At 42.5% G+C, this 9,671-nt stretch overlaps 1 long non-coding RNA gene across 4 annotated transcripts in view; it reads left to right on the top strand.

Moving 5' to 3' along the window:
* Nucleotides 1-852: 852 nt before the first annotated feature.
* LOC133141291 (uncharacterized) overlaps nt 853-9,671 on the top strand; it is a 71,458-nt gene continuing 62,639 nt past the window's right edge. For all 4 annotated transcript variants that reach the window (XR_009710070.1, XR_009710068.1, XR_009710071.1 and 1 more), the window contains exons 1-2: nt 853-992; nt 9,284-9,502. This is a non-coding gene — a long non-coding RNA (uncharacterized LOC133141291). The remainder of the gene's footprint in view (nt 993-9,283; nt 9,503-9,671) is intronic.

Below are 9,671 nucleotides of genomic sequence, written 5' to 3'. Positions count from 1 at the left end.
TTACCGGAGATGAAAGCCGGCAATAGATCTTGTTGTAATATTTTTTCCTGAAACACGTTTATAATCTTATGTAAATTATTTTCAGTATTTCAATCGCAGCACTGCTTTGTCTTCAATCAGGATACTTTTTAACACATGATAAAAGGAAAAATCTAAATCCCAGATATTTTGTAAATTAAACATCATCCCATACCAGGTCAGTCTGGATTCTTAGATTCTGTCCTCAACTGATTCTGTCATGCTGATTGCTGTTATTTAGTGTTGCTTCTTCTCGCCTTAGGCTCTTTCTCTCTCTCTGGGCTACTTTTGCTGGTCAAACTGCATACATTATTATATTCATATATGACTGAAAAGCTGCAAATATTGTATTTGCTGCAGTGATTTTGAACACCGACCAAACTTGTAAATTTTGCTTCAGTGCGATGGCTCCATCTAGTGCTTATAAGTTGAATTACTACACTATGTAGTCATGCGTTATGTTGACAAAGCAATTTTCAAAAAAGTATCCGTGTTAATACTAATAGAGGCGGACTTTGTGGAAGCCAAGGAAATTAATACAATGTTAAGTTGTTACAAAATTATACATTTATGTTCGATAAAATTACATGACAAAATCTTTTTTACTTCACTTAATCTCTTAAGAACATAATGTTGCGATGGTTCAATGAAACCATTTATCTGGTAATACAGAAAGGGTTTTAGACTATTTCACCTGCGATTTCAGTCCTACAGAGACTTGTGCCTGAACAGAAACCACTCTCCTCCCGCTCTGGCTCTGCCAGGTCTTGACATTTCGCTGCTGTTAGCGCATTTGGGTTTCCTCCCTATGCTTGGCTGACAAACGTGAACTCCCCCGAGTACCCAGCATGCACTGGGGCTCGTTGCTGCCAGGGCTTCTGTGTGTGGTCTCCACGTTGCCTTCTTTATTATCCTGGGGAGTCTGAGACGCGCACCTGCTCAAGCTCTCGCCTGTTTAGCTAGTCTGTCCTGCGGTAAGCATCATTGCTCACTCTGTTTTTCTGGGACTGTTATCAAGACTGGGGGGGATTTCCCCCCTATTCTTGCCACCGTCTGGCCTTTTTAAGCAACTGAATGGGACACTGTGCAAGGGTGCAATTCGCAGTCTCTGCCTCTGCCTCAGATTCTGATATAGCCAATATTTAAATTTAGTTTATACTGTCATTAATCTTTTTCATGTCAAGGCACATGCGAGAGGGTGTTTTCTTAAATCGCAGACAGAATTGAGCTGTTGATGTAGCTGTTCTGGTGGAGGTTCGGTATTTGGGCCTATTGACAGTTAATGTTTATGTGCTTGCCCTGCCACCACACGCACGCACACACACACTTTCAAACCTAGCCTATTTGGAAACCAGTGCTGCAGGAAGTGTAAAAGACAACATGTTGTAAAAGGTGGCAACAAACAAAAAAAGGTGTGTGTGAGTGAGCGAGTATCTGTGTGTGTGTGTGTGTGCGTGTGTGCGTGCGTGCGTGCGCACTTCTGGCAAAGGTTTATTTTCTAGGTTGTGCCCTACAATGCTCATGGATCACCAACACTCTGACGCGCATGTGTGTCCCACTCCCGACTGTGTTGTCATTCACAGATACTGTGCACAACGTTAAAACTACAGCATCAGGTTCTGGCGTCATTCACCTCATTAACGGGCTGCAGGTGCGGCCATAAATCATGATTGTTTACCTAGCTGCTCCTAACAACAAAATCAGCCCCTTTCAAAACACAGGTGACGCAGAAACATCGGGGCCTTTCTCTAATTCTCGCCCCGGTGCCCCCGGGCAAATGTTCCTCCTCACCCTGACAACAAAATGATAGGTATAAGACACCCGGATTTTACGATGCTTTCTAACAGCTGCTTTGTTTGCGAAATCAACGTTGCGGGCATTTGCGATGATTTATTTCCTCGCAGTCTTCATTGCAGGCAGCGGCTTTTTTTTCTCGAGGCGACTCGGAATACCGGCTAGCGCCAGCACACACTGGCCCCTTTGTCTGCTCCGGGCGGATTCAGTTGCGCACCTGTGTAATTTGCTGCAATGAAAGAATTAATTACTCCGGTCGTGCTCTTTTAACGACACACTGTAGCACTGTGTGGGCCCCGCATGGAAGAGATGACTTAGACATGATCGGAAAAGCAACTTTGTCTGAAACGCCCTCTGGATGCAGGCTGTTTCACAAGGTTCAGTCCTGACCAGTAGCAACGAAGGAGGAGTTGGAATTGCACATTTGTTTACATTTAGCTTTTATAATTTCTAAAACTATGTTGTTGTCTTCTTTAAAATGTCATAGCCATAAGACACTACTATACACAAGAAAATAATGCTCCCCTCCAAATTAACGTGCCCTAAACCGCAATAGCACAAGCTGTGTGATGGATGTCCTTCCACTCTGCATTCAGTCACTTCTTTGTGATGTGTTATATATTATTGGTAAATGAGTTCTAGTTAATGGAGCCTACATACTTTTTCAGTATACTGTGATATCCAATTTGTGACTATTGCATGAACATTTTAATTTCTATTTATTTGTGCCACACATACAATCAACAACAATAACAATACGGAACAGGAGCTTGTGCTGGTGAGGTAAAAACCCAGAGGGTTTAGAAAATGACAGAAAATGATAGAAAAATATATCATCCTAATCAAGTGCAGGTTTGGGTGGCGCAGTTATGGAGTAGAGCGAGTAAGCATACGGAATGCAGTCATCCATACGTTCTGTGTTGAATCAACTCATACAGAGTTCATATGAGTCAACTATGGCCAGAGTGGACTCGTATAAACTCTGTTAGTTAACACTGGACGTTTTACTGTGTGGTAACAGAACATTCAGCAGTGTGTAATTAAAACCATACCCAATTTATACTTATCGCCAAAGAGGTGCGAGAAAATGTGAAGGAGAGAGAACCTTGGAGACAGAGCAGTCTCTGAGTGCAGGTATTTTATATTATTTAATTTTTTTGGCATGTTGTTTTTTCAGCAGGCTCAGACGTATGAATTCCTGGGATAATGATTCCCAGCAGGAACGCCTGGAGTGCGATTCCCACTCCACCCTCTCCCCCGTCTTCCACTGGCTTCCTGTCATGTGACATCATTGCCCTGCACCCCCGCCCACCTTAACCTGACAGGCTGTCAGCCCCCATTAGAGCCACATGTAACCCCCCCCCCCCCCCCCCACACACACACTGTCTCACACACTCACACATATACACGCACAGACACACGCACACACACAGACACACACACACCACTGTCTGACGGCAACAGCCTTCATGAGCACATGACCGCTGACTCCGTCTCGTGTGTGGCCGGGTTGGACCAGTGTGTAAAAAGACAGCTGTGTTATTCACTAACATGTTCACCTGAGCGAGATTCACCAAGGTGTCTTTTTCTGTAATTATATGTGGAATAAGAGCCTCCTCATTCCTGAAGCCATAGATGTATTCTTCTTTATAGTGTTTTTGGAAAATAAAGAGACGAAAGTTAACTATATATTAGGTACGATTTTTGTGCATTACCTTACTAGTAGTACAGTACATTCAGTATTAATGTAATTCTGCTGCTGCAGCAGGAAGATTCATTGTTAGTCTCTCTCTCTCTCTCCCTCTCATCTCTCTCCATCTCACTCTGTGAGTCTCTCTATCAAATATATATATTTATGTATAAATGTGTGTGTTTGCATGTATGTGTGTGCACATGTGTATCTAGAGTAACTCCATAGAACTAAAAGCTGTTTCTCTTCTCAGAATATAGGATAACCCGTCGCAGCAGTAAAGCGGGTTAAGTCAGTCGCATCATGGGGCCGGTGTCCTTGGGCCAGAGCCTGTGATCAGAGTGAAGGGTTTTGGAGAGGGATTTGAGCAATAAACTACAGTTCACTGAACTCTCAGCTGGGGCACTCCTCTATCTAATTAACTTCATTCTGCCACTGTCAGTGATTCTGATGCACAAAATTACCGTTAACGCTAATAGGATTTGACTCTGCTTTCATAAATTCCATAATCTCTCGGGATGAAGCGGCATATTTGTGTAGGCAGAAAGGTAGGTCGCCTCCAGCGACTGTGTAGTCACGGCCGCTGCTCGCAGTGTAGTCTTGGGACGGAATCAGACTGATCACATCAGTTGGTGTGCGATTTGACCAATTAGTGATCAGTGGCCCAGCTTTGTGTCATGCGCATGTTAAGAACATCATATTTTCCCAGGGAAAGCTACTTTGAAGACATAAAACGTGGGTATTAAAAACAAATGAAAGGATAAATGTTAGGCTAAGCGATTTCTAATTGTGCTGCGGTCAGAACACTTCTGTTATACCCATCTTGGGTTTCACGATATTTCCCCCGTAATCAAAGACGTTGAATAACCGAATATTCCAGACTAACGAGCGCTCATTTCCCCAGATATGGCTGCGTTTATTCGAAGCATGTTTCAATCTCGAAGGCTATTATTTTTAAATGTTTATCTTACCACAGCAGATATTTCAAAGAGAGCAAGAGAAGGATCAAATTAACAGAAAGGTACTTAGCTTTTCAGTTTCGATTTAAGTCCTCCAGAAGCGCTGTATTTATGAACCCACAGTACATAATTACGGTTTTATTGCTGTATAAATGATTATGTCAACTTGTAATTTAATGGTTTTACGCATAGCAATTTAAAGACCTTAGCTATGCTTTGGCTTTGTTTGTTTACTTATTTCTGTAAGAAGTTCTGCTTCACTGAAAACACAACTATGTAATTTTCAGAGGGTGTGGGTTTTTCTTTATTTCTGAAAATCTGAAAGATTTACAGTGAGTGGGCAGTGAGTGTTGCTAAGACTTCGTATCCATTGCTGAAATGTAATATCCATGATCAGGGTGGCAGTGTAGCATACGCTAATGGTTAGTTACCGTGGCTTGCAGCTCTAAAATTGCGAGTTTGAGTCCCAGGTGGGGTACATGCATTGAGCATGGTACTTAACCTGATCAGCTTCATTAAAGATCCAGCTCTGTAAATTAATTATATGTAAAAGTAATGCAGTATGTGTATGTTGCTATGGATATGAGCATCTGCTAAGTGCCTTCAGGGTGAATGTCGTACACAAACTTTAATGTTTCAATACCTCCAATCTCAAATTGCAGATTGATGGAAGACCTTTTCTTGTAAATTGATTTTGTATTATACCAGTAATAATAATAATAATAATAATAATAATAATAATAATACTAAGCAATAATGACAATGGCTATTATTATTATTATTATTATTATTATTATTATTATTATTATTATTATGATTATTATTATTATTATTATTATTATTTTTATTATTATTATTATGTTCATTCAAAGCAAAAATGTCACCAATAATTTTTAATAGGCCTAATATAACAGCACAAGTAGTACAATTCAATGATAAATTGAGAATAGATGGATATTTGAACAATGCACCATAAACATCTTAGAGCAGAAAACCTCCAACTGCATGTTAAAAATGATTTCACTAATTACTTTGGCTTCATGTCAGTCATATTGAATTATTGTTTAAAATTATTAAATTTATTCATTTTGGAGCCACTGTTATCCACTCAATCTGTGTTCATGGAATTCTACCAAATCAAACACAAGTCCTGCCGTGACTCTTTCTGATATGATTCTGTTTCTAGGATGACAGGAATTTCAGTCTTCTGTTTGTTTCCTGTTTTTCTAAACTTTTGCTCATTCGGCCATGTTGTTATGTTTTTGAGTGACCTGAACTTAGAGCCCTGTGGGAGAACCTGCTGTTTCCAACACGGATGAAGCCCAAAAAAAAAGGGCCAATTAATTTTATTAGGAATTTTGTCTTCAAGCTGTGCGGTCAGGGCTGCTGGGAATGGGTTTGAGTCAGCAAATTAACCCCCCCCCCCCACACACACTCACACACAAACACACACGCACACACACTCACGCACACACGCACACGCACGCATGCACACGCTCACACACAATCACAAACACACACACGCACGCACGTACACACACACACTCACACACACATGCTCATACACACACACACACACACACACACGCACGCACATACACCCTGGAGTGGGACCTCTGCCCAGGGTGTATGTCATCAACCTGTGCTCTCATTGAAATAATGGCCTTTAAGTACAGTTCAATTATTGCTCTAATTGAGCTCTCACACAGGCCCAGAATTGTTGTTTTTTTGGTTTCTTCTGTGAGTTTTTTTTGTACAAAGGACTCTTTGGGGGATTCGGCTAATTGCTGTACTTGTGTGCGAAAACATCGGCGAGCAGTGGAAAGGGGAGCGAAAGGGGATTGGGTGATTAGACTGGCGAGTCAGCGATGTGGTGTGGTCCCCGCACCCTACAGGGACGCCTGGGGTCCAAAAAATTCCCGTCAGGAACCATTTCAGGACTGTTCATTCCTGGGACCCCCAACACACCATTAACCAGTTGACAAGTAGTTATTTTGTGTGGGAATATATGCCAGGGTTGTAGAACTCATACGGAGACCTGTTTTGAGTTTACCTGTCTATTTTCTTATGCAAATCGGAGGTATTGAGCGGAATCCCTATCACACAGTTCTGCATAAACTACATTTACAGTAACCTCTGCTTAGTTTGTCACTCATTTGGCCACTGGAGGGCGCCCTCTCTCAGTCGTGTAGTGAACTGATTAAACTGTTAAAATGCATTCGTATACCGCCAAGAGGAAATCTGATGCATATTTGTCTGTTGAACTTATGCGCAATTATAATTATTTCTATTTTTAGGAACTCCCACTTGAATATTCTGTTCATGGGGCGTATGCTGTCGAAATATTCTACAGTACATACCCAATTAAAATGGTCTGTGAAAGGCACCATTTCACACAGAACACACACACAGCAAGCATACAAAGCATACTTAAATTAACTGCACTTATTATTTGTGTCTTTAAAGAAGACATGTGAAACAAGATTAAAATGTAATTTTCAAAACTTCATCAGGGATTAATTGTCTTTATAAGAAATTCATTCTGCATTTTAGGGAAATAAATTAACTATAATTTTCTGCAACAATTTTAATTCTCTCTTTTTTTAAGGTCTCCTTTGTAATATAAAATATAAATATAAATAAGAAGATTCTAACTTTCACTTACTATGAAAAAGGCAACATAACCAAGATAATTTCAGAGTATTTTCTGAAATAAGGGCATATGCTGATGTAATAGGACTGCTTTAGTTGTGCACGCTCTGCCATATGTGCTGTGGGAGCATCGCTGGGTTTGTGCATTAACAGAGTTATGAGCCCAGAGGAGAGTGACACATAAATCACTCCCGGACTCCGGAAAGTATTCGCTTACAGGCTGAGTGACACTGCTTCAAAGATTTTAAAATAATCTTGTTGTTCTCGCTGACACAACTTGGGGATGGGCAGCTGTTTCGGTAAGGCAGGCCCAATCTGTAGCCTGGAGGGCCGGGCGGTAAGGGGGTGTGGGGGGGGGGGGGGGGGGGGTGAACGAGTTCCTGACAGCTGGTGTCAGAGGGGCTGGGGTGTTAAAGCCTTGGGCAGAATATTTTACTCTGTCGAGGAGGCAACTCAGTGAGCTAACATAAAAGATGAGAGACCGGAGAGAGTGAGACTTCCTGTCGAGTTACGTACTACAAACCTGCGCTGATCACTTTCTTCTTTAAAAACAAAAGTCTATTTGTGTTTAAAGGAATGCTTTTCATTCTAGAGTTTGAAAGGAAATGGCAAAAATAGCTCCGCTTTTACGCTTTTCGTTCCGTTTACTTCTTTCATCTTGGCATGTTGGCAGTTTGCATAGAGCTCAGTTGTTGCGTTAAAGGGTACCTTGTGTTTCATGAGCAAATTAAACACCGGAAAAGGGTTGTTTGTTTCGGATGGACCAAACTGTATGCTTGTACCAAGACTTATGCTTGGCACATCCAACTTGGCAGTTTCCTTATTGATTTTCCAGTTAGTTTTAAATTGACGTCAGTCCCTGACTGAACACGTCAAAGGACTGAGAATACTGAACTGGAGTGTCCTTTGTGTTGACCTTCACTTTCAAGGCCACCTCCACCGTGGTACAGCATCATCAGCGCCATTCAGAGCCTGGGTCAAACCTGACCGCATTAGATTAGATTCTAGATAAAGATTTCAAAACACAAGAGCAGATTTCTGAGTATTTTCAGCAAAACCCATTACTGACAAAAATGATCTTGTTCTGAATATTGGTGAATGTTAAAACTCTTTTTTGACTATAAGCAGGAATTGTACTGATGTCAGAGGTGTCTTGTTTACTTGACCCAGATCTGACCTGGGCCGTCGTTAAGTCTCTTACTGAAGCACTGATAATACTAAATCCCAGGCATTTTTGGTCTTGCAGTTGGTGAGCTGTTAAAGCCCTGGATCGTAGGATCTCTGTGAGGAGTGTGCACACACGGGTGGTACGTGAGCCTGCAGTAGTTCAGCCCCTGGTTCTTACACACCCTCCTCTCAGAGCGTAATCAGACAGGTTAGCGCGCGGCGTCTGGTTTTAAGTGCCGTCAGCAGGCCAGAGAGCGCTTCGTATGCGCCCTGCCGCTGTTTATTTGTTTGCACTGCGTCGGGAGTGGAAATTCACTGCATTCCTGGAATTTTCGGGGTGCTCCTAAGTCCGGGGCGTCGTGTTAAGGGTGGACCCCCACCTAGCCCGTTAGCCGTTAGCGCCGCAACGCTCCATATATCTGACGTGTCAGTCAGCCACGACACCATCCACTACAGCACCCGGCAGAAGAGTCTGTCTCAACAAGAGTTTTAGTCTTATATTGAGGCTGAAAATCTTATTTCTTTTTTGCAACATAAGATGAAAATATTGTCAATGATTGGAGCCAGTTTGACTCGGAATTGGAATGAAATAAGAAAATTTCACTTGTCAAGCAAACATTAACTTTGACTTGAAAACAAGCTCATTTTTTCAAGCAGATAAACTTTAGACAAACTAATATTTTCTGCTTGAGAATTTTTTTTTTTTCGCTCATCTTATGTCTTTTTACAAACTGTGAAACCCTTGTGAAGACAGTCATTTTTTTGCAGTGTCCCCCAAACCTGTTAGCTGGGGCCGGGGCCGGGGGCCGGGGGCCGGGGGCCGGGGGCCGGGGGGGAGGACAGGCCCTGCGGAGACGGCCCCGGAGCTAACACAGATATCAGAGGTCGGCCGGCGGGCGCGTGTTTTCCGCCATCTGACCCCTCCACTCCCGAGCGGCGGGGAACAGACGCGGCTCATCTCTCACGCACACGTCTCTATCTCCCTCTCTTCCCTCCTTCTCAGATATCTCTCCTCAGAGTATCGCCACTCGTCCCCTCCCCTCCTCTCCACGTCTCCGGGGCCCACACTGGACCATCTGCCAAGCGCAAGGAGCTTTGAAGATAGCGGGCTCGGCTGCGAGAGGTCCTGTTCCCCTCTGGGCAAAGGGAGGTCTGGGAGAATCACTGCACCTGAAAGTCATCCGTATGCACGTACACTCTCAGAGGTACTGTGATAGTGGAGGTATGTTTTGGTTCTTCAAGGATCAAATTCCTCAAATGTACCCTGAAAGTACAGAAATGTACTCTTTACAAATGAGTGTTTCCCAAGCAAAAAAAAAAAAAAAAAAAAAAGAAGCAAAATCTACTGTATAGGGCATTGTCCCAGTGACAAGCATTTGTACCTTTTTTAC

This window comes from Conger conger, chromosome 11 (assembly GCF_963514075.1).
Source record: "Conger conger chromosome 11, fConCon1.1, whole genome shotgun sequence".
NCBI lineage: Eukaryota > Metazoa > Chordata > Actinopteri > Anguilliformes > Congridae > Conger > Conger conger.
Note: the sequence above shows the minus strand (reverse complement) of the source record. Positions and strands in the feature narration are given on the sequence as shown.